Here is a 24,294-nt window from a genome sequence, read left to right as displayed (position 1 = left end):
CTATAGGAATGAGGATATATGAAATATTTTGTCAGGTTGGCCAGATAGAAAGTACAAGTCAGCCCATCCAGTTTTACAAGTCACCCCATTAGTGAATGTAAGAACAATATAAATAAAAGGTAGATGAGTTCTTTGAAGACCATTCAATTAGTAAGAGATCTTAGTTGCATGAGAGAAATTGGGGATTAGTCTTGGGGTTTTAAAGGTGGAGCAAAAATGTGATTGGTGCAGTAAATGATTCAATGGAATTTTCACTACAAATTTTCTTCTAGGATGTTTCATACTATGAACTTTTGAGGAGATAGAGGAGATATATTCATGTACATGTGGTAAGAATTTCATGCATTGGTATTTTATACTTTTGGAGATAAACTCTGAGGAATTTAGGGTTCCCAAATGCTCCTAAAATCTTATTCAAATAGATTGTATAATATTGAGGAGATAGAGGTGAGATATCTACCTGTGGCAAGAAATTCAAAATTTGGCTCTCTATAATTTTGAAGATATTCCTTGTGTGAGTTATGGTTTCTTAATAGGCCTAAAATTAGCTTCAAACATGTCAGTTTGAATTTTCACTATAAATTATTTTTTGGGATGTTTTAGACTGAAATTTTTAGATACTTATGGAGACATATAACAATACCTTGGGAAGTTTTAAACTTTGGTTCACTATAATTTTTGAGATATTCCTTGTAGAATTTGGGGTTTTGAATGATCCAAAAATCATTTTCAAACGATTCCTATTGGAAAAAATTGTTGTAACTTATTTTCTAAGAAATTTTCAGACTGTGAAATTTGCATTCGAGGAGACATACAGAAGTGCCTCATGTTAAAATTTCATAATTATATTTTAAAAGTTGGATAGGTGGCTTGATATACAAGTTCTTTCTTGGGAAGAGGCCAAAAACAATAATTTTTGGGAGAATTAAATTTGGTGAAGGAAGAAGCAGTAAGAAAATATGGTGAAGGAAGAAGCAGCGGGTATAATTCGCGAAGGAAGAAGTAGCAAGAAAAATCGGTGAATCAAGTTAGTTCCTATGAATATTCGTAAGTTTCTCCAGTAGGTTGGTGCCTACAAATATTTGCAACAATGGGGATTGGTTTCTCCAATAGCTTGGTGTCTATGAATATTTGCAGTAGTGGGGGTTGGTGTCTCCAGTAGGTTGGTGTCTATAAAGTTTCCTTTTTTTGTAAGCTATTTTTGCATTAATATAGGAAATATTTGCATCAAATATGCCACAATTACTTTCTTTGGCTTGCCACCTTGGAAATTGGACCACATAGAGGAAAGAAAAAAGTTAAGAAAAAAAATGGCACTAAAATCTTTTTTGAGATTAGAAAATACCAGAAGAGTTTGTTTCCCCGCCATGGGGGAAACCATCAACAAGATAAAATTGACATCCTTTGGGGATTGTATACTCTAAGGAAACAATACAAATAAAGTAAAAAAAGACTTAAATAGAAACATATCAACATCCCCATGGGCCAGTGGAAAAAGAAAGAACTAAAACAAAAATGTAAGAAACTTGTGAATCAAGATGACAGTGAATTATCAAGGTTGATGGGTTGTTCCCCAATCTTGAATGGTAGAGGAATTGGAGATCTTGGCACCAAACCCATATTGATCCTCTCTATATGTCCTTCCATGTTCAGTATGAGATCTCTGAGCTTATCAATCCTATGCATGAGATTGACCTAGGACTATCTCCTATCAACCATAAATTTTCCTAGCAATAGCATTACATGCCAATACAAAACAACAATATGTAGATAGTAGTTTTGGTGTCTCCATGAATTACCTATATCTAAAACCTATGATGCAATGGGATTCATGACATTTGAATCTAGTGTGATATGCCTTCATGCAAAATTTATTCCTTTATGAGACAAATTTCCTCCTAAATTTTTATAGGCATGATAGCATGGAAGCTATGAGTTGAAGACTATGCTTGTAAGCAAGCCCAGGATCCCCACGAAGTGCCATGACCACTACTCCCCTACCAATAATGATCTCATTGATGACTCATATCTTCTGAAGGAAAAAAATACATCATAAGGACCAAGACAAAGATGGAAGGGGAGCAACATAATATGATCATGAAAGATAGATGTTTTGATAACTTTCCAGGAAATTTTCCCTAGTGACACGTTCACAACCAAGGTAGATAGAAGGAAATGCACCCAAACAACTAGATGAGATTCCAAGTGCACTCTCGGAAAGGCCAGTAGCAAGAGAAGATGATGGAGGAGGAGGCAGAGCTTGAGCCAAAAACCAAGGATTAGAAACATACTAAAGCACTCCCAATTTCAGAAAACACGTGTACAATAAGCTTTCCAAGGGGCCTCAACCACCCTTCTTAGGAGGGGAGGTCCCATAAATGCATTTGGAGTTTGCGGCATGCAAAATTTGGCAAAGGGAGGGCACGTCATATCCTGGGTGCATTAAATTCATTACATATCACCCCATTGAGGTTCATAAAAGTTAAGGAGGACATGGGGGTGAGATTTTATCCACTTATGTGTGCATGTGTCATGAAATCGTTTAATATAGTCTCTCTAGGTGCAACCACATGTTCGACCACTACCTCAAGGTGTCCCCATGGGTCCAGGTTAGGCTCTCACGGGAATTGAACCTCGCCCAATGGTGAAAAACTTCTCGCTTTTCACCATTGGATCCAACCCTTTTGGGAGCTTATAAATAATTATTAAAAAAATAATGTGGTTTTTTACATAAAGGGTTTTCACATAAATCTTGTGTTCCATATTCTACAAGTAATAATCTCATATGTGATTATTTTCTTATGGTTCGTGAATGTTTGAATAAGTAAAAATTGTCTTATACTAATTCACCCACCCCCTTGTGCTAAAAATTTTAGAGATATTTCCCATGGAAGTTAGGTTTTTTTAATAGTTTTAAAATCAGTTTCAATCATGTCAGTTTGGAATCTTCACTATAACTTACTGTTTGGAATGTTTTAGATTGTGAAATTTTTAGAGACATATAGTAGTACCTCAAGTAAAAAATTCAGCATTTGGTTCACTATAGTTTCAAAGATATGCCTTGTGGAAGTTAGGGTTTCTAATGTAGAAATTTTGAATAACACATATTCAATGGAGATTATCCTGATCATGTACTATTGCGGAAAACATACACAATACATAATCTCCTCTACGTTGATCATCAATATAGCAGCATCAATAACAATAAAACATCAAGAGCATTCACACATTAACACAGTATGTATCCCGGGGAAAGCATCTCGCTAAAAACCCCAACTATCTGTATATTAATGATTGAGTCATTTAACATTACACAGCATAATACTTCTCACAAGTATCTCCACCTATGTTACACACAATACAGCTCAGATCTGATCTCCAAATCTCTTCCACTGCTTGCCTGCCTCCACTGCTCAATACCTGCTCAAGAACTGATGAGAATGGCTCACCAAACTCGTTTTTCACCTGCAAAATAGTCACTCACACTTTGTTGGACGTGAGCACAAGCTATAATGTGGGCAAATATGTGAGCAAACTCATTGGCATACTCAATCCCTTGATTTTGCAAGATCTGGTGCACAACTATAGTCACAACTGATAGCAATCTGATTCTCTACCACCTGTCCCTGTTGAACTGAACATGCACTGACATGCAACTGAGTTAACTGATGTATTCATTAGTTGTATTATGAGTTAATAACTTGTGAATTAATTAATAACTAATTCACCCAACTCATCTCTAGTCTATTTGCCAGTTAGACTAAATACAACCAGTTTAACAAAGCTAAACTGAACACAACTCCATCAACTCCACAATCAACTCCACCAAACTCAACTGATTGAGTTCTAACTGAAGTCATGCATGCAACAACTCAACTGAATCATAAGAAAAGCGTATTTCCTTCTGACAGCTGCATGTGCCACCTCTGTAGCTCAAACTGAAGTGCTCCAAGAGAATAAGATTAAGTTTATAGTCCAAATATTATTATGAGACAATAATATTTGACTTTTCTATTTTTGACAGCCAGTCTAAAAATAGACTTTGATCACTCACACTGTGATCACTCACACTTTCATCAAAAATAGAAGTCCATCTATTTTTTCCCAACTTGATCAATCATCCATAAACAGCAACCTGCAATCCATAGACATGATCCATATGTCTAAAAATAGACATAGTTTAAAAATAGACTTGCGCCAAAAATAGCCTGCGGGCCCACTTAGTGAAGGCGACTCTTTTCACTAAGCTCCATCATCTTGTTGCAATCTCAACACTCCCTCTCGACAAGATATGGATTATCAGCAACCCCTATCCTGCCTTGGTGGTACTCGAATTTTCTCCTGGTGAGAGCCTTCGTCAGAATATCAGCATCCTATCCTCCGTTGGAATGTACGAAAGTAACATGATCCTCCGCTGCACACAATCTATGATATGATGGTACCAGATGTCAATATGTTTAGATCTATCATGAAATATAGGATTAGCCGAGAGTTTAATGCAACTCTGGTTATCACAGTAAATCACAGTAGGATCCAAATGAGAACCGAACAAACCAACTAGGATCTTCCTCATCCATATAGCCTCGCATGCAGCCAAACTTGCTGCCATATACTCGGCCTCCGCTGAACTGAGTGCCACGGATCTCTGTTTCCTGCTGCACCAAGAAACTTCTGTTGATCCAATACTGAAGACCCCTCCTGATGTGCTCTTTCTATCTGTTGGGCTCCCTGCCCAATCTGCATCCGTGAAGCCACATAGCTTCACCTCATCCTCCTGTCTGTACCACAAACCATATCCCGATGTGCCTCTCAAGTAGCGCAATACATGCTTGCCCACCTTCCAGAAGAGCTTGGTAGGCTTAACCATAGCTTGTGAAAGCTGGTTAACTGCATAGAATATATCAGGTCGTGTATTGACCAAATACATTAGCGACCCCACCAACTGTCGATAAACAGTGGCATCCACTTCTTCTCCCGAAGTGGCATCCTCCTTCCTCCAACCTCCAGGAAGAGGAGTATCAACAGGCTTGCAGCCATGCATGTTTAACTTCTCCAGTATCTCCCGAGCATACTTGCCCTTAGAAACAAATAGTCCACCACTGCGCTGTCATATTTCCAATCCCAGGAAATAGTGAAGGAGGCCCAAATGCTTCATCTCAAACTCTGTAGCAAGATCCTTCTTGCATGACAGTATCAACAGCTCATCACCCGTTAGAATCAAATCATCAACATACAGTACAATGATAAGCAACTTACCCTCCACCACAATCTCGTATAGGTTCGGATTCGCCTCGCTCTTGGAGAATCCAAGTCCTGTGAAATAGTTGTCTATCCGTGTGTACCAAGCACGTGGTGCTTGCTTCAACCCATACAGTGCTCTCTTGAGCCTGCACACATGCGACTCGCTGCTGAAGACTTCAAAGCCTTCGGGTTACTCAATGTACACCTCCTCCTCAATGACTCCGTTGAGGAACGCAGTCTTCACATCCATCTGATGAATGTGCCATCCCATCTGCGCTGAGAGAGAAAGAATCGTCCGTATGGAAGAATACCTTGCGACAGGTGCAAAGGTCTCCTCATAATCGATCCCCTCTATCTGTGAAAAGCCTTGGGCAACAAATCTTGCCTTGTACTTCTCCACACTCCCGTCAACTGCCTGCTTAACTTTGTAGATCCATCTCGAACCCACCACTGATTTCCCTTCCGGTCTAGGAACAATCTCCCATGCACTGTTTCTGACAATAGAATCATACTCTTCCACCATGGCGTCTACCCATGCAGGATCCTCCACAGCTTCCTCGAAAGAGGATGGCTCAGTCACAACACACTTGCTCATAAGAGCCATGTATCCAGTGTACCGATCAGGTGACTGTCTCTGCCTGCGTTGGGCTGTAGGTGGTCCTACGACTTTCTCTGCATCTTGAGCCAGTCGCTCAGCTTCTGTCAAGCGCTTTCGCCCTCTGATGGTTGGCGCTGCATGAGTGGTCTCTTCCACTCCATGAACCTCGTCCTGTGGCTGATCCACGTCCTAAAGCTCATCCTTAGGAACTAATAGCTCCTCATCTGCATGCAAGTGTAGCTCCCTCTCAAGCGAACACTTCATGGCTTTCTCCTCCTGAAATTTTATATCCCATTGCACAACAGTTTTACCACTGTCTGGCAAATACACACGATAGTTGTGGGGCGTATCAGTGTACCCCACAAATATCCCAACCTCTGCGGTCGGCTCCAACTTCTTCCTGGCATCCTTCGTCACATGCATGTAAACGTTAGCACCAAAAATCCTCAAATGAGAAAGATCAGGCTTCTTACCAGAATGAGTCTCCTCAGGTGTACTCATGCCAAGTATCCTATGAGGACAACGGTTCTGCACATAAACTTATGTATTGCATGCTTCCGCCCACAAGTGAAGGGGTAGGCCCTGATCATGCAACATTGCCCGTGCAGCACCCACAATCGTTCTGTGCTTCCGCTCAGCTACCCCGTTCTGTTGTGGGTTATGGGGAGCTATGAGCTCTCTACGAATCCCTTCTGTCTTGCAGAAATCCTTGAACTCGTCCGAGATGTATTCACCACCATTATCGCTCCTAAGAGCCTTCACCTTCTTCCCTAACTCCTTCTCGACCAGTGCTTTGAATTCACATAACTTTGAATATGTCTCGCTCTTCTTCTGCATGAAGAAGATCCAGCACTTACGAGAGAAATCATCAACAAAAATCACATAATACCTATGTTTTGTTGTCGAAGCAACTGAGAAAGGTCCACACACGTCTGTGTGAATTCTCTCAAGGATCGTCGTGGCACGACTATCCTTCTCGTGAAAGGTGGCTTTCACAAACTTCCCCAAAGTACACCCCTTGCACTGATCTGACTGCGCAAGTGTGCCTTTAGGAAGCCCTGTAGTGATCTACTGCAGTATCTTCAAGGCTCCATGGTGAAGGTGACCCAATCTCCTGTGCCACAACTCGCCATCATCCCAGCTCACCAATCCTTCTGCCTTGCCTACCATTGCTGCGCATCCATCTACATGCAACTGAAGGTTCCTCACTCGAACCCCTATCTTTCTCACCAGTTGTCTTGCTGCGTAGGAAGGCCTTTCCCTCACTGAAAACAACATCATACCCCTTGTCTTCTAACATCGCCACTGAGATGAGATTCTTCTTCAATCCTGGAACATGCATGACTTCCTTCAATACAAAGGGTTTACCAGACTCCCTCTCAAAGGAAATGGTACCGATACCGGTCGCACTATATCTACCATCATCGCCCATCTCGATGTGCACTCCAAGATCTTTTTCCTCCAGATCAGAGAACAAATCTCTATCTCCCGTCATGTGAAAAGACGCACCACTGTCCAAGAACCACACTGATCCCATCACACTTGAAACCAAGCATGCGATCAATGAAAAATCAAGCTCAAACTGAGAAGCTAAGGCCTCTCCCCCTGCAGATCCAGCAGCTTGCTTGTTCTTCTTCTTCTGCGGAAAATTTGTGGCATAGTGTCCGTGCTGGTGACAGTGAAAACACTTCACCTTGGACATATCCTGCTTCTTTCCTTTCGCACCAGACTGAGAAGCTTTCTTTCTCTTCCCTTTCTTTGCTTTGGCAGCCAAAGCACAATTCTCTTCATCAGATACCTTTGATGAAGATCCATTCTCACCTTTATTGTTTCTGAGTTTATCCTTGAGCGCCAGGTCACTCTTGCTTTGGAATAACATTTGCAATCCGTTGAAAGACATTTTCAACAACACTGCTGCAAATTCGAATTCCACCAGCAACCAACTCAACCGCCTCGGATCTAAGATTCGTGAGAACACAATATTTCTCGTGCAGAGATTGACTGTATGGGCATTCACCGGATATCTCACCTTCCAAAGGAAGGATGAATCCAGAGGCTACCTGGCCCGATTACAGACTCTGCCTGAAGAAATAGAATGTAAACACTTCCTGAATAGTAGATCTGATGATCAACAACTCCGATACCATGTAGAAACGTTTTCTACAATTATATAGCTTGCTCTGATACCATGTATAAATTTTGAATAATTTAACACATATTCAATGGATATTATCATGATCATGTACTATTGCGGAAAACATACACAATACATAAGCTCCTCTACGTTGATCATCAATATAGCAGCATCAATAACAATAAAACATCAAGAGCATTCACACATTAACACAGTATGTATCCCGGGGAAAGAATCTCGCTAAAAACCCCAACTATCTGTATATTAATGATTGAGTCATGTAACATTACACAGCATAATACTTCTCACAAGTATCTCCACCTCTGTTACACACAATACAGCTCAGATCTGATCTCCAAATCTCTTCCACTGCTTGCCTGCCTCCACTGCTCAATACCTGCTCAAGAACTGATGAGAATGGCTCACCAAACTCGTTTTTCACCTGCAAAATAGTCACTCACACTTTGTTGGACGTGAGAACAAGCTATAATGTGGGCAAATACGTGAGCAAACTCATTGGCATACTCAATCCCTTGATTGTGCAAGATCTGGTGCACAACTATAGTCACAACTGATAGCAATCTGATTCTCTACCACCTGTCCATGTTGAACTGAACATGCACTGACATGCAACTGAGTTAACTGATGTATTCATTAGTTGTATTATGAGTTAATAACTTGTGAATTAATTAATAACTAATTCACCCAACTCATCTCTAGTCTATTTGCCAGTTAAACTAAATACAACCAGTTTAACAAAGCTAAACTGAACACAACTCCATCAACTCCACAATCAACTCCACCAAACTCAAGTGATTGATTTCTAACTGAAGTCATGCATGAAACAACTCAACTGACTCATAAGAAAAGTGTATTTCCTTCTGACAGCTGCATGTGCCACCTTTGTAGCTCAAACTAAAGTGCTCCAAGAGAATAAGATTAAGTTTATAGTCCAAATATTATTATGAGACAATAATATTTGACTTTTCTATTTTTGACAGCCAGTCTAAAAATAGACTTTGATCACTCACACTGTGATCACTCACACTTTCATCAAAAATAGAAGTCCATCTATTTTTTCCCAACTTGATCAATCATCCATAAACAGCAACCTGCAATCCATAGACATGATCCATATGTCTAAAAATAGACTTACGCCAAAAATAGCCTGCGGGCCCACTTAGTGAAGGCGACTCTTTTCACTAAGCTCCATCATCTTGTTGCAATCTCAACATCTAAATGATCATGAAATTAGTTTCAAATAGGTTAGCTTGGAATTTTTTTATAATTATTTTATGGGCTTTCCAACCTGTGAGACTTTTACATATTCGAGGACACATACATAAATGCCTCAGCTGAAAATTTTAGAATCGGATTTGCAAAATTGGATACATGGCATGTTGTACAATTTCATTCTTTGGAATAAGCTAAAAAAAATAAGTTTTGGAAGAAGAAGACCTAAGGCAGAGGCAACAAGTAGGTGTGGTGAAAGTAGAATTGGCTAGTAGACCTAGTGAATGCGGAAGTAGCAAGTAGACTTAGTGAATTAGGTTGTTGCCTACAAATATTTGCAATAGTGGGGATTACTGTCTCTAGTAGGTTAATGCCTATGAATATTTGCATCGATGGGGATTGTTGTCTTTAGTAATTTGGTAACTACAAATATTTTGTAGGAGTGGAGATTGGTGTCTCTAGTAGGTTCACAACTACAAAGATTTAAATATATATATATATATATATATATAGATATATATATATATTCTACTGAAAGGGTTTCCACATAAATCTTGTGTTCCATGTTATGCGGTTGATAGAACTCATATATGATTGTTTTCATATGGTTCATGAATGTTTAAATAAGTAAAAATTGTCTTATATGAATTCACCCCCCTTTAGTATTGTGTGTGCTCAACAATTGGTATCAGAGTAGGTTGTAGAAAATCTGTGTAGGTTAGCCCAATAATGCAATATAAATCAAAGCAGAATACTATAACCTACTTCTACTATCAATTTGTGGAAGCTTAAAGATCAAGCTGAACAATATAACTAGAAGAAGAAGAATCAATGGCACAATACACATGAAAATACTTTGGGGAAAGCCTCAGCTAAAAACCCCACACTATTGTATTATCATACATGGTGGAAATACATAGGAATTATACAAAGCCTTAGTTCTCACAACTAGTTAGCTCTCAGTACAATCCTCACAGATCCTCACAGGCAATCTTGACTTCTCTCCAGCCTTCCTCTCTGCCCTCCAAGATCCTATTTCCTTGCGTTGTTCCTTGTGGATGATTCTCCTGTTACCAAGTGGATGATCTCCTTCAAAACTGTGCAATCCTCAAGGATTAAATCCTTGACTGCATGCATGAGTTTTCTCCATGAGAAAACACATGCAACTGATAGTACATTGTCCTTGAACATTAATCTCAACTAGGTATTTCTCATAATAGGCATGCATGAGTTTCTGATGAGGGAATCTTCAGTTAACTATAGTAGCACTAGTTGAGTGCATTAATGCATCAACTGACTGTTAACTCGCCATTAGTTCCTCAAACAGTTTGGAACTAATTTAAGTGGAATTAATTCAGTAAACTAAGTTAACTAATTACAACTCAAATATAACTCAATCTTATCTCCTTAATTCAAGGGATAACTCTTGCATGACTTCAGAAAGGCTTCTAACTTGAATTTCTCCAACTAATTAATTTAAAATTAATTAATTAATTATTTCCAAGTAGCTGTTAAGACTAAATTCTATTTTAATTCACAATTTAATTCAAGGACAAATTAAATTTATTATTGTTGCCATATTTCAACACTCCCTTTCAACAAGAAAGGGATTATCTTCCACCCCGATCCTGTCTCTATAGAACTCGAATTTACACTTTGATAATGTCTTTGTCAAAATGTCAGCATCTTGCTCCTCTTTTGAAATATACTACAGCAACATGATCCTCTCGTCCTATGAAAAGCCACGGGCAACAAATCTTGCCCTATGCTTCTCCACAGTACCATCAATAGCTTGCTTTACCTTATAAAACCAATGGGAACTCACAACTGACTTATTCTCCGATCTCGGAACCACGTCCCAAACACCGTTATGAACTATGGAGTCATACTCCTCCACCATAGCATCAACCCAAATCAGTTGCCGCACTTCTTTCTCAAAGGAAGATGGCTCGGTCTCAACACATTCCCCAGCAAGGGCCATGTATCTAGTGTACCTCTCAAGTGACCTCCTGTGTCTGCGCTGAGAAGATGGTGCTCCCACATTCTCTCTCAAATCCTCCAACAATATGTCAGCTTCTCCTGTGCATTTCTGTCCATATTTGGAAAACTCTGCTTGAGTGGATGTCACCACTCCTAGAACCTCTGCATGCGGCTACTTCGCATCAGTCTGAGGCTCCTACTCCTTAGGAACCAACAGTTCCTCCACAGCCTATAGTTGGAGCTCCCTCTCAAGGGAAACTCACATGGCCTTCTGCTCATCAAACTTGAGATCTCTGCAACCACTGTCCTCCAAATGGTAGCCAAGTACACCCAGTAGTTGTGAGGTGTATCAATGTACCCCACAAATATCCCCAACTCTGCTATCAACTCAAGCTTATTTCGTGCATCCTTTGTCACATGGAAATATACCGATGAGCCAAATATCCTGGAGCGACCCACATCTGGTCTCTTACTGGAGAAAGATTCCTCTGGTGTCTTCATCCCAAGTATGTGATGTGGGCTTCTATTCTGCAAATAGACCTCTGCGTCGCATGACTCATCCCACAAGTGAAGTGGTAGGGCTTAGTCATGCAACGTTTCCCGTGCTTCCCCTACGATAGTTCTGTTCTTCCTCTCGGCCACCCCTTTCTATTGTGGGTTATGAGGTGTCGTCAACTCTTGTTTAATTCCTTCCACTGCACAGAAGTCCTTAAAATCTTGAGAGACATATTCTCCACTGTTGTCGCTTCTCAAGACCTTGATCTTCTTCCCTGACTCTTTCTCGACCAAAGCTTGAACTCACAAAACTTTGTGAAAGTTTGGTCCTTCTTCTGCATGAAATAAATCCAACATTTACGAGAATAGTCATCAATGAAAATCACAAAATACCTTTGCTTCGTTGTGGATGTCGTTGAGAATGGTCCACACAAATCAGTATGAACTCACTCTAAGATAGTCATTGCTCGACTGTCTCGATCATGAAAGGAAGACTTGGTGTACTTTCCCAAGGTACAACCTTTTCATGTGTCAACTTGCTCAAGTTTACCTTTGGGAAGTCCTGTAGATATCTGTTGCATTATCTTCAAAGCCCCATGATGCAAATGACCCAACCGCCTGTGCCACAACTTGCCAATGTCTTGGCTTTGCACCAATTCTAATTTCGTACTCCATGCTACACAATCATCTACCTCTAGTTTATAGAGATTCTTCACCTGAATCCATATCCTCTTGGTTTGACCCATGGTTATGTGTCTTAGGAATTCCTTTCATTTATTGAAGACAACAACGTAGCCTTTTTCCTCCAACATCGCGACCGATACCAAGTTCTTCTTCAGTCCAGGCACATACTTCACATCTATCAATGATAGGAGCTCCATGCTCCCTCTGAAAAGCAACTGTGCCCACTCTTGAAACACTATACCTTCCATCGTCACCCATCTCTATGCGCATCTTGAGGTCTTTATCCTCTAAGGCACTGAATAAATTTGTATCACTGGTCATGTGGAATGTGGCTCCACTGTCAAGATACTAGACACAACCCATCATCGATGACACCATGCATGCAATGAGGATAAAGTCCATTTCGAACTGAGTGGCTAATGCCTCACCTTTCGATCCTTCTGAGGATCCCTTCTTGGACTTCTTCGATGGGAAATTAGTCGCATAATGTCCCATCTTGTGACAATTAAAACATCTTACTTTAGACATGTCACCCTTCTTCCCTCCATGAGAAGAATTCGATTTGAAATGGGAATCTTTCCCCTTCCCTTTCCTTTCCTTATTTGCTAAGGCCAGATTTTCTTCATCATCATTCTTGGATGAAGAACCATCTCATGTGCTCCTCCTGATCTCCTCCTACATAAGATCTGACCACAGTCGTTCCCAATCCGTCAATTTCTCCCTTCCATTCACAGAGTCCTGGTAGCTATTCCAACCCTTTGGAAGTCCAAGGAGAGCGAGGCTCACCATATCATCATTGGCAGTAGTATTCCCACACTGCCAAGCTCATCTCTGCAGGTGGTGAGCTTGTTCAGATATGTGGAAATAGTATCGCCCTTCTCCATCTTGATTCTTCGAAGCTTATCCTTGAGTGCCAATTTCCTCTGGTCGCTACTGTTCTGGTAAAGGTCCTTCAATGTCTTTCACATTGAAAATGGAGTATCCTTCCCATGGAGACTCGAGACAATATGGTCTCGAACTCCCTCAAGGATGATCTGTCTCGCCTTTGCCACGCAGTTCTTCCACTCAGCCAACTCTTGTGCATTAGTTGAAGCTGGCTTTGGGATTTCTTGATTAATGAATTCCTTCGAGCCATTGTCTTCTAATACACCCTCCATTCTATCTTTCCATGCTATGTAATTTGAGCTACCTTCCAAGGCATACTCGAGTCTCAAGCCATAGAACACCATTGGCCAACCTTGAAGTATGATATGAATTCAATTTGCACCTACAACCCCGAACTTCAAACTTCGAATTCTCTTCTCAGTATATTGTTCACAGCTCCGATACCATGTAGAGATTTCTACAAATCCAGCTATGATACCATGTAGAAAATCTCTACAAACCTCGCACTGATACCATGTATAAAATCTGTGTAAGTTAACCCGATAATGCAATATAAATCAAAGCAGAATACTATAACCTACTTCTACTATCAATTTTCGGAAGCTTAAAGATTGAGTTGAACAATATAACTAGAAGAAGAAGAATCAATGGCACAATACACGTGGAAATACTTTGGGGAAAGCCTCAGCTAAAAACCCCACACTATTGTATTATCATACATGGTGGAAATACATAGGAATTATACAAAGCCTTAGCTCTCACAGCTAGCCAGCTCTCAGTACAATCCTCACAAATTCTCACAGGCAATCTTGGCTTCTCTCTAGCCATCCTCTCTGCCCTCCAAGCTCCTATTTCCTTGCGTTGTTCCTTGTGGATGATTCTCTTGTTACTAAGTGGATGATCTCCTTCAAAACTGCGCAATCCTCAAGGATTAAATCCTTGACTGCATGCATGAGTTTTCTCCATGAGAAAACACATGCAACTGATAGTACACTGTCCTTGAACATTAATCTCAACTGGGTCTTTCTTAGAATAGACATGTATGAGTTTCTGATGAGGAAATCTTCAGTTAGCTGGAGTAGCACTAGTTGAGTGCATTAATGCATCAACTGACTGTTAACTCACCATTAGTTCCTTAAATAGTTTGGAACTAATTTAACTGGACTTAACTCAGTAAACTGAGTTAACTAATTACAACTCAAATATGACTCAATCTTATCTCCTTAATTTAAGGGATAACTCTTGCATGACTTCAAAAAGACTTCTAACTTGAATTTCTCCAACCAATAATTTATAATAAATTAATTAATTATTTCCAAGTAGTTGTTAAGACTAAATTCGATTTTAATTCACAATTTAATTCAAGGACAAATTAAATTGGAATATTCTTGTTGTCATATTTCAACATAGGTTCCTTTGAAAATTATTTAACCACTAGAAGGTAGACTTCAGGAGCACAAATGGCCAGACAAGAAGGTTTCTCCATAAACATAGCCCTATTGTCTGATGGAACAAATTATTCATTGTGGAGTATAAGGATGTAGACTTGTCTAATGGCTCTTGGATTAGATATTTTAAAATTAGTCATGACTGGTTGTATAGCCCTGAAAGTTCCTCCAATAGATACAACTCGGAAGAATGCTAGTAAACATACTGAAAAAACCATGAATGTTATCTTGTGTGGTCTATCATAATCATAATTTATCAAGGCAATGCATTATGAATTGGAAAAAAAAAATTAGAACAAAGCTCAAAACATCTATGAATGTGATGACAAGGTGAAGAAGGCAAAGCTCCAAACTCATAAAATATAATTAATGAGTTTGAAATGAAAGATGAAGAAAATGTTGCAGCCTATTTCCTCCATGTGGATGAAATTGTCAGTGTCACCAAAATACTTGGTGAGAATGTTGAAGAACCAATGATTATGCAAAATGTGATATGGTCACTCCCCTTAAGATTTGATGCCAAGGTGTCTATCATTGAAGAAATGAAGGATTTGGGGAAACTGATGATGGATGAGTTGCATTGTGTTCTCATTACATATGAAATGAGGATATAAAAATAAAATCCAACACAAAAGGAAGCAACTATCAAAGCATCAAATAAGAAAAAAAGACACAAATTTGAAAATTGTTTCAACCATGAATTAGGCAAAAAATAAGCACATATATACATCTCAAGTCTAGATCTATTATGCATCAAGAGGGATCAAATCCTCAAGGTGAAAAACTTGATGGAAATTTTTCATCTCAAGGGATTTGATCCCTTGTTGATGAGCATGATAGTTTTATAGTTAAGGTAGATTTATAGTGGTGCCAATAGAATGCTAAAACTTTACTATTAATACATAATCTTAGCAAAACACAATCCCAAAAATATGCATGTAATCCAAATCTAACACAAACTATAAATCAATATAAAAAAATTTGTGGGCACATGTATAAAAAATTTAAATGATGCAAGTTTGGTATTATTGTTTAATTCTAATGTTTTTAAAAGTGGAGGTAAAGGTTTTCTTAAGTAAAAAAATAGAGAATGAATAGTAAGGAAACAATAGGCGTATTAAAGGTGGCCATGTAAGGAAGGATAAAAAATAGGTGAAGATGTTTTAGTGATTATTCATCAGAAAAATATTGTTGACCAAGAAATTATTTTAAGTTATGAATGTATATTTATTGAAGGTTTATATTTTCATTGGTAAAAAATGTGATATTTGCTTCATTAAAAATGAAAATTAAATTACAAATAAATCATTTATGGGACATTATTTTGAATGGGTTTGAAGAATCCCAAAATAAGATAGGTTATAAGGCCATGACACAAGATCAAAGGGATCAACTTACATTTGATAGGAAATTAGATGCAATAACATTGTCTCTCATTCAACAATGCCTAGATGAGAGCATTCTTCCCAAGATTACAACAACAACTAGGGCTAGAGAAGCTTGGAATATTTTAGAAATGGCATATAGTTAAAGGGGAGCAACACCTATCAACATCAAGTTGAGCCACATAATGTTTCAGCTATTGATAAAGTGGATATTGTAACAAAAGAAGTTTTTGAAGTTGTGGAAGAGACAGACATTAAGACTCCATTTTTTGTAGAGATATTTTTTTTGAAGAAATGGCAGAAGAAAAAGGTGATGGCATACAAGATGTAGAGAAAAATCACAATGAAGAAATTTAAGTTGAAGAAGAAAATGAAAAAGCATTTGCAACAGTAGAAAGATGTCAAGAGAAGTTAGTCACAATAAATGTTGAGTTTGATTGTGAGGCAGAATTGTCATTTCTTGAGGAATGGATCACAAATCTCAAGTATAATGAAGATGATATTGGGATATAGTAGAAGAACGAACAAAACATATAAAGAAATCATCAGAGCCATTATGAAAATGGAAGAGAAAATGGAAGATTATGAAAATGTTGTTATAGAGGTTCATAGAAATATTTGGTGAGTGGTAGTTGAAGTACAAGAAGATAATGAAGAAGAACTAGATGAATAAAATAAAGAAGATGAAGAAATATTGAAGCAGATACTAGAATAATGTTAAACTTTATGAAGAATAAAATATATGTAGAATACAAAGTTTGATGCAAAATGAAGAAGAAGCTTGTAGAGCATAGAGCTTAGGAAAAGTTGTACCAAAATGAAAAACAAGTTTTTGAATTCATCTCAAGTGTCTCAAGCTTGGCTAAGACTTAGACCACCAAGAAATTATGTTATGAATTTTGTAAGCAATAACGGCATTGTTTGCTCTACTAAGTTGAAATAATCAAAATTAAGAGGGATTCTTAGGCAGTGTAATTTATCCCACTAATTAGTCTTATCTAGAAAAATATATAAGAACCTTAGCTATTAAAATTAAATATGTAGAATTAGTTAGATCCAAATAATTCCTCTCTAAAATTTTGAAAGATTTGTCCTTAAACTTTTCTAGAAGAAACTATATGTAGAAATTTGTGTTTATGAGTCAATGAATAAATCATCTTCCATTCCTAAGTTAATGATGTCTAGCTTGATCATCTTTATATTGATTAATTGCCTTGGTGTTTGATTGTTTTCTCTTATTTTCTTACTTATAACTAACTACTTTCTACATTTACTGTGATTGAACGTGTATTTTTTAAGGTGGATCACAGACAGTGAGTGGACGCTACATCCATGGGAAAATCCAGTAGATCAACCTAAAGGGATCTACCCGCCGGCCAAACTAGCAAGGCCTAACCCCAAAGGCATCGAGGAGATTTGACCATGTGACCTTCCAATAGGAAAAGTACTTAACAACACGAAATCAACCAACTGAGCTATCCCTTAGGCATAATTCAACCTATTAATAGCCAAAAAAGAAATCAATATATCCATAAATATAATATTTCAGTCACCGCCTTATTCTTATTTCAATCTACCAAATGTTAGAGAGTATATGTAATTTCTTCAATGTTTTATATATATATGAGACTTACTTGGATATCAAATCTAAATCTATTATGTATCAAGAGGGATAAAATCATTTAAGGTGTAAAACACTTTTTAGAATGGAAAATTTGAGGAAAGGTTTGCATCTAGAAGGATTTTATCCCTATATGAGCATGACAATTCTAGACTTAAGATGGATTTATGTTTTTTCCAATGCAATGCTTTAAATTTATTAAGAAGACATTATATCAGTCAACTAAAATCCCAAAAATGTATTCCTAAAAATATACATGCGGTGCACACTTAACATAAACATGTGACCTCCTTCACGCATATTTTTTAAACAAGTTAATAAAAAATGAGAAATCAAATATAATGTTTATAAATTACTTTCCTTTTTTTGGATGCTAGTTGATTTTTAATATTTTAGAAACTAACTCATATCAATGATTTAAAATATAGAAATTTAAAAAATTTATATTAAATCATTGTTACATACTTATCAAATTTCTTATCAAATATCTAGTAAATTGATTTAATTTTATGTTTTATTTAAAATCATTTAAATAATTATAAAAGTATCTCTCAATTGGGGTTGCAAAAATGAGAGGGTGATCTATCACCCTAAGGATCAATTGGAATACCCCTTTCTCTTGGGGTTTAGGAATTGCCACAAACAATGAAGTAGAAGCCTACTAGCTTCTGGAAAGTCTTTCTTTGGCTACTAAGAAAGGTATTCAAGATCTCATTATCATTGGTGACTATGTCATTCTTTTGCACCACCTCATTAATGACAATCTTCCCTCACTAAATCTATCATATATTAAAAAGCATTCACTCTAAATCATTTATTTATGTCTATAGGCACAACAACAAGAACCCTCACTAATAAGAAGAGCCACATAGCAAAATAAAACCTTAAAATGAATAAGTCCTAAGCTTAACCCTAATTCCATAAGCCTCCATGCAAACCATACTAACCATACTTAGTAAATGTCAATTATATCTTCATGATATTTTATTATCTGAAGTATATTGAGTTTATATCTTAGCCTGCAAAACTAATATAAATCATACATTTCAACAATCAAACTATGTATAATAACAAATGAATTTACAGAACAAGTATTTTAGGGTTGTGAAATGTCTCTCGATTCGAGAGACCAGAGAAAAAACGAATTTATGGAACAAGGATTTTAGGGTGAAATGAAGGGACGTTGATGTTCAACCTTCGGCTCTATTGCCATTCGTGTGGAGAAGTCGGGAATTAAGTCCCTCACATCGGAGGGAGAGTTTGTGATGCCCTTGAGAAAAGGGATGATGCAAAAGAGTTGATCGTCATGGGCATCTCCCTCCCAGCAACTGATACGGACGCCATTCTTGGGGTGTAAACGATAAGATTTTTAGTTGTCATCGACGATTATAACTTTTCTCAGATCCCTCCCCAGCAATGACAGGTCTTTTACGTACCCATGCACAGCAGAGTGTGTGGAAGACTCCCTGCAAAGGCGGTGGGTCGGGAGAATCATATTATTACTATTTATATCTTGAAGAAGCCTGTCAACCACAAGGTGTACGTATTCCTTAATAGCTGCACTGAACACCACAACTTTATAAGATCTGGAACTGGCCAATTCTAGCAGGAGGTCGTCCGCGCCTGGCCTTTTCAACAGATAAAATCGGCACCACCTTTTTTTTTCATATTCAACATCCACGCTAAAGTCGAAGTGGATAGGTTTTCTGTTGGTCCATTAATCTTTTTTTCCAATTACAAGTATATTGTATTATGTATGTTTGTGAAATTATTGACCAAGGTAAAAAAAAATGGAGTTGTCTAAGGAATTGTCTGGACGGTTAAAAGTGGTTAGAATCTGAGCAAAAAAAATTCAAAAAAATCTTGTAGAGGCAATGTTTGAATCGTGTTTTTGATGGTGGAAATGGATTCAGAACCATCAAAAACATCTAGGACACCTAAGATTTTGAACTTTAACAACTATAACTTGGATTTACAAAAATCCTTGCCGGATTTTCTCTAAATATGACCAGAATTTCCATAACTTTCCGGGCAACTCCTCCGCCTAGTTAGAGTTTAATTTTTATCTTTAATTTTATAAATTTGCCTTATATTCCAAGTAAAACATTTATTTTATTTTGGTATGTGCTGGGTCATTTTTGACAATATAATAAGGTTAGAGTTTTTTATCATTTAATGGCAATATAATAAGGTTAGAGTTTTTATCCATTTATAATTTTAAAGTTAGAGATTTATGTATTTATAATTTTATTTAGATTTAAGGAGAAAATTTAATTAAATTATTATACATAAAATTTAAATTAGGTTTATTTTTCTACATTTTATTATATATTTAAATTTTAATAAAAAAATATGAAGAATAAAAAGATGTATTTTTAGTTTTTATAGTGTTGAAGTATATAATAGTTCTACATTAAATTAGAAAAATACATTTCAAAAACAGGTTCTTATTGTATGGATTCAATATAATATGATTAGTGAGTATAATTAGTTTACATATTCTTATTAATTAAATTTGAGGAAATTGTATTTTAGTATATGTGGCTAGCTTATTAAATTGATCATCTTATATTAAAGGAATTGGATATGCTAAGAAAAGAGGATGAAAATGGCATGTAGATTACCCAAAGCTTATTAATTTTCAGTTTTGTAAAATATTTGTGGCTTGATTTAATATATTAATAGTGATTTTCTTGAAGGCTATACACACACTTGTTTAGAGATTTGTTGAAGAATTCAATGAGTATTTATTTCTAAATATTTATCAAGGCTTTAGTATTTTCAATCTCTATTTTCATTGATATAATTACAATTTTTGCATTTATATATAATGGAAACCAACAATTTTCAAAAGGCCTTTAAATCAAACAAACGATACTCTATTATTCCAAGTTGGGGGATGCATGCCCATTTGAATTTTGGTTGGGCAAGGTTGAGAGATAATTTAGACATTTCTATGTGGAACTTTTTTTAGATAGCTTGTCATCAATTATGTTTCTCTTGTTGCAAAGCACATATATTGCATCTGTGAAATAAAGAAAAGATTCAACAATGGAAAAATAGTAACACTCACAATACTCGTACAAAGAAAGAAGCTAAATAAACATAGATCTACAATCACTCTTGCAACCATAATATAAATGTTACTTTAGTAATACAAACAATATGGTCAAATCGTTTGTTAAGAGCCTCATATCTACAACTAGGCAAAAAATAAGTCATAATTTTTTGATCCATAATATCATATTTCATAAACTCATCAATATTGCTAGAATTGGTCTTCTTTGAGTCAACTTTATATTACTAAAGAGTACTCAAAGGCCAAAACAATATTTTGGAATAGTTAACTAGTTCATAATAGCCACATATCTATAGGTTAAGTTTTTGAACTAAATGAGATTCTAGTCTGCCTAATTGCTTTAGATTATGCTTTGACTAGAGAAAAGACATTGAAGCATGGGTCCTAGTTTGCAGCAAGGAACTTGGAATTTACTATTAGATTCATGATGTGGGTGTTGGTCCATAAGCATAGCCACTGCATCTTGAATTAAACTATACAATGTTAGTTTGAGACAATAAATCCATACATCTTGATTGGAAGGGCCTAGGGAAAAATTTAAGTTTTCCTACAATACATATAGAGAAAACAAACTATTCTCGTTAGCATTGGCAAAGTTGTACACCTTCCAATGCGTAGGTCTCCATTACTCGCTATGTGGTATGTTTTTAAATTATGGTTTTGATTGAATAGCTAGGTTTGTGTGAATAGTATTGTTGGCCCAAAGGTCACACTAGGAGGGGGGAGAGGGCGGGCGAATGATGTCGATCCAATACCAGTTGTGTTAGTAGGTCAGCTTAAAACACATAGTGCCACCCTCAGATCAAAAAGGTGCTTCCTTCAATCTATTTACAGGAATAAATCCCTATAGCCACCAGAGCCAAAGGTTTCCCCTTTATTATGTGTGGCCAAACCATAAGTAGAACCATCGTGGCCTCAACCTTCACTATAAACCAAACACACGGGGAAAGTTCACCTTCATCCCATTACAAATGCATGCTCCTTTGTAACAAAATGGTATGGAAACTTGTTCCTCTCTCATGACTTTGGCCTCTTTGTAATTCCAGGGCTTGAAGTTTTCCCACTTAACCACAAAACTGTCGCAAAACCTTGGTTTGAAAATGCCCAGGCCCGACCTTTTCTTGGTGCACAATTTTTCAATTGTAACAACCCTGGTAAAAAATCCATGTAATAAAGTTAATAAATTAAAAATAAGGCCTTGGTCATGGGACACATATTCCAAGTTGATGTTGGGAAAAAACATAGTGAGAGGGATCACTTGTGATTACTTAATGGCTATGGAAATTGGCAAAGGAAATGGAAAAGGCTTTGGAAGGGCATGAGGCACTAATTGGCATTTTATTTATTAAAATAATGGAAATTGGCAGAAAAGGAAGGTGAAAGGCCACAGGTTGCATGTGAGGAGGAAAAGGAAGGAAAATTATGGAAAATTGAAGAAAATAGAGGCCTCATTAATAAAAAGGCTTCTAAGGATCAGTTTGTAACCCTTTGTCAGTTCAGTTTTGGAGCTCTCTCTCTATTCTCTCTCTCTTATACTCTTGGAGAACTCTTGGAGGAGTGTGGCATACTTGGAGTTTTGGAGGAAGAAGGAAAAGGAAGGGCAGGAAAGCACAAGAGGACATCAGGATTAGCAACTACAGTGGGTTTTTCTTACAGGTATTGAGTTGCAAGTATGATTTCCTTTCTAGTTTTGGCATGCATGACATATGCATGTGCTTTCTTTGTTATGATCTGTCATTGGCATGGAGGAATGCCTGGATTGACAATGGATTTTCTTAGCCTTGCCATTTCCTGGATAGCCATGGTGTTGTGGGTTTATTTCCTTTTGTTTTCTAGTTGTTCTCATATTCCTTTGGTTGTGGGTTGAGTTATTAGTTCCAAGATCCCTGGTTGGACAAATGCTTTGGAGCCCTTTAATAGCTTGGGTTGAGTTACTATTCCTAGAGCCTTTGTTAGAAAAATGCTCTGTGACCCTTGGTGGGTATAGTTACTAGTCCTGGAGCCTTAGTTGGACAAACGCTTTGGAGCCCAATAGCAACTGCGGGTTGAGTTACCAGTCCTGGAAGCCTTGGTTGGAAGAAATGCTCTAGAGCCCTGGATAGTTTGGATGGGGACCAATCTGGTGATGGTTAGTGATGTCCGACCATGAGGTGGAATCATTGGTTGAGGGTTGAGGTGGTTTGGCCTCTGGAATCCTAGTATGGTTTTTTTGGATGTGTTTCATGAGATCCCACATTCATGCTTGGAATATGGCACGGGGATGACTGGTTGAAAGAGATATTTGGTTTAGCATAGTCTATGATTGGGTGGTTCATGGAAGTCCCATACTTGGTTGCATTTTACATATCTTAATAAGAGCTTCTTTCCTCTTGTATTTGATGGGTAAATGTACTTGTTTATATGTGGTATTTATGGCTGAAATATCCCTGTTATTTATGTTGGTTATATGTTTGTTATGCGCATGTTTTATGACAGTGATGATGTATGGCTCTAATCCTACTTTGATTTGTAAATGAATGAACAATGAATATACAACCTAATAGATGATAATGTAGCTAATGTGATAAGGCATCAGTTCTTCTTAGCGATTCTCAGATAAGTATGAGACCCTTATGCTCAGATCTGTTGTTATGACTTGTAGAATGCATATTTGTGACATGTTTGACAAAATGCTTGTCATGGCTAGTAGGGGTCCAATAAAGTATTTGTTCAAGTATTTGAATTAATATCATTGTTTCACTATTACTTTTCATTCCTGAAGGTTTCATGGAGTTTTGGGCAGCAGCCTAAGTCATCGCCCTGAAAAGTTGGCACCGAATCCAAGGTCGTTGGCTCTGAACTAGCTGGAAAAGTCCCCAATCGCTTGCATGCCCTTGTTGTGGGAGTGAATGGAGGGTCCCATTTGCATGCATGTCCATGTCATGGGAGCGACTGAGGCCCTAGGTCAGTAAAATGTTAAGTTTCCTCAAAGGTTGGTCACCTGGAAAGGTTGGTTGGCTCCTAGAGGTTTTGTATCCTATGTAGAAGTTCAAATTGGTTGTGCTGTGTAAGTTCCACTTCCTTAATTGTACATGGGGAGTTGAGTAAGATCATAGTAGCCTCTCGTCATATGTTTACCCCTTAGGATTGGTTGACTTAGGTAAATGTGAGGGAGGGGTTACATTAATCTTCCTGGACAACTCATCACATGGCCCCACTTTGGTTAATTCTTATTGGGAATTTTCTTACTACCTTACCACGCGAGCTCACTGCAATTTTAATCACCATTTCTTATACCTTCGGGCTTAAACCCTCCAGGCGAGACCCACTCTGACCTCGTGATCAGTTGACTCCACGTGAGCTCGTACATAATATTCATCCCAATGGAGAGGGATTTGAAAGCCTTCGTCCCACTCACAATAGCTCAACATGATGAGAAAAGGGGTTATAAAAACCTCTAGGTTGGCCCACTTTATTTAACTCTAGTGCATATGTCCTTTGCACATAACCTTAGCCTTTTTCCTGGATCCCG

This window comes from Pinus tabuliformis, chromosome Q (genome assembly GCF_031772625.1).
Source record: "Pinus tabuliformis cultivar Carrire ecotype Pingquan chromosome Q, CPIR1, whole genome shotgun sequence".
In the NCBI taxonomy this organism is placed as follows: Eukaryota; Viridiplantae; Streptophyta; class Pinopsida; order Pinales; family Pinaceae; genus Pinus; species Pinus tabuliformis.
Note: the sequence above shows the minus strand (reverse complement) of the source record.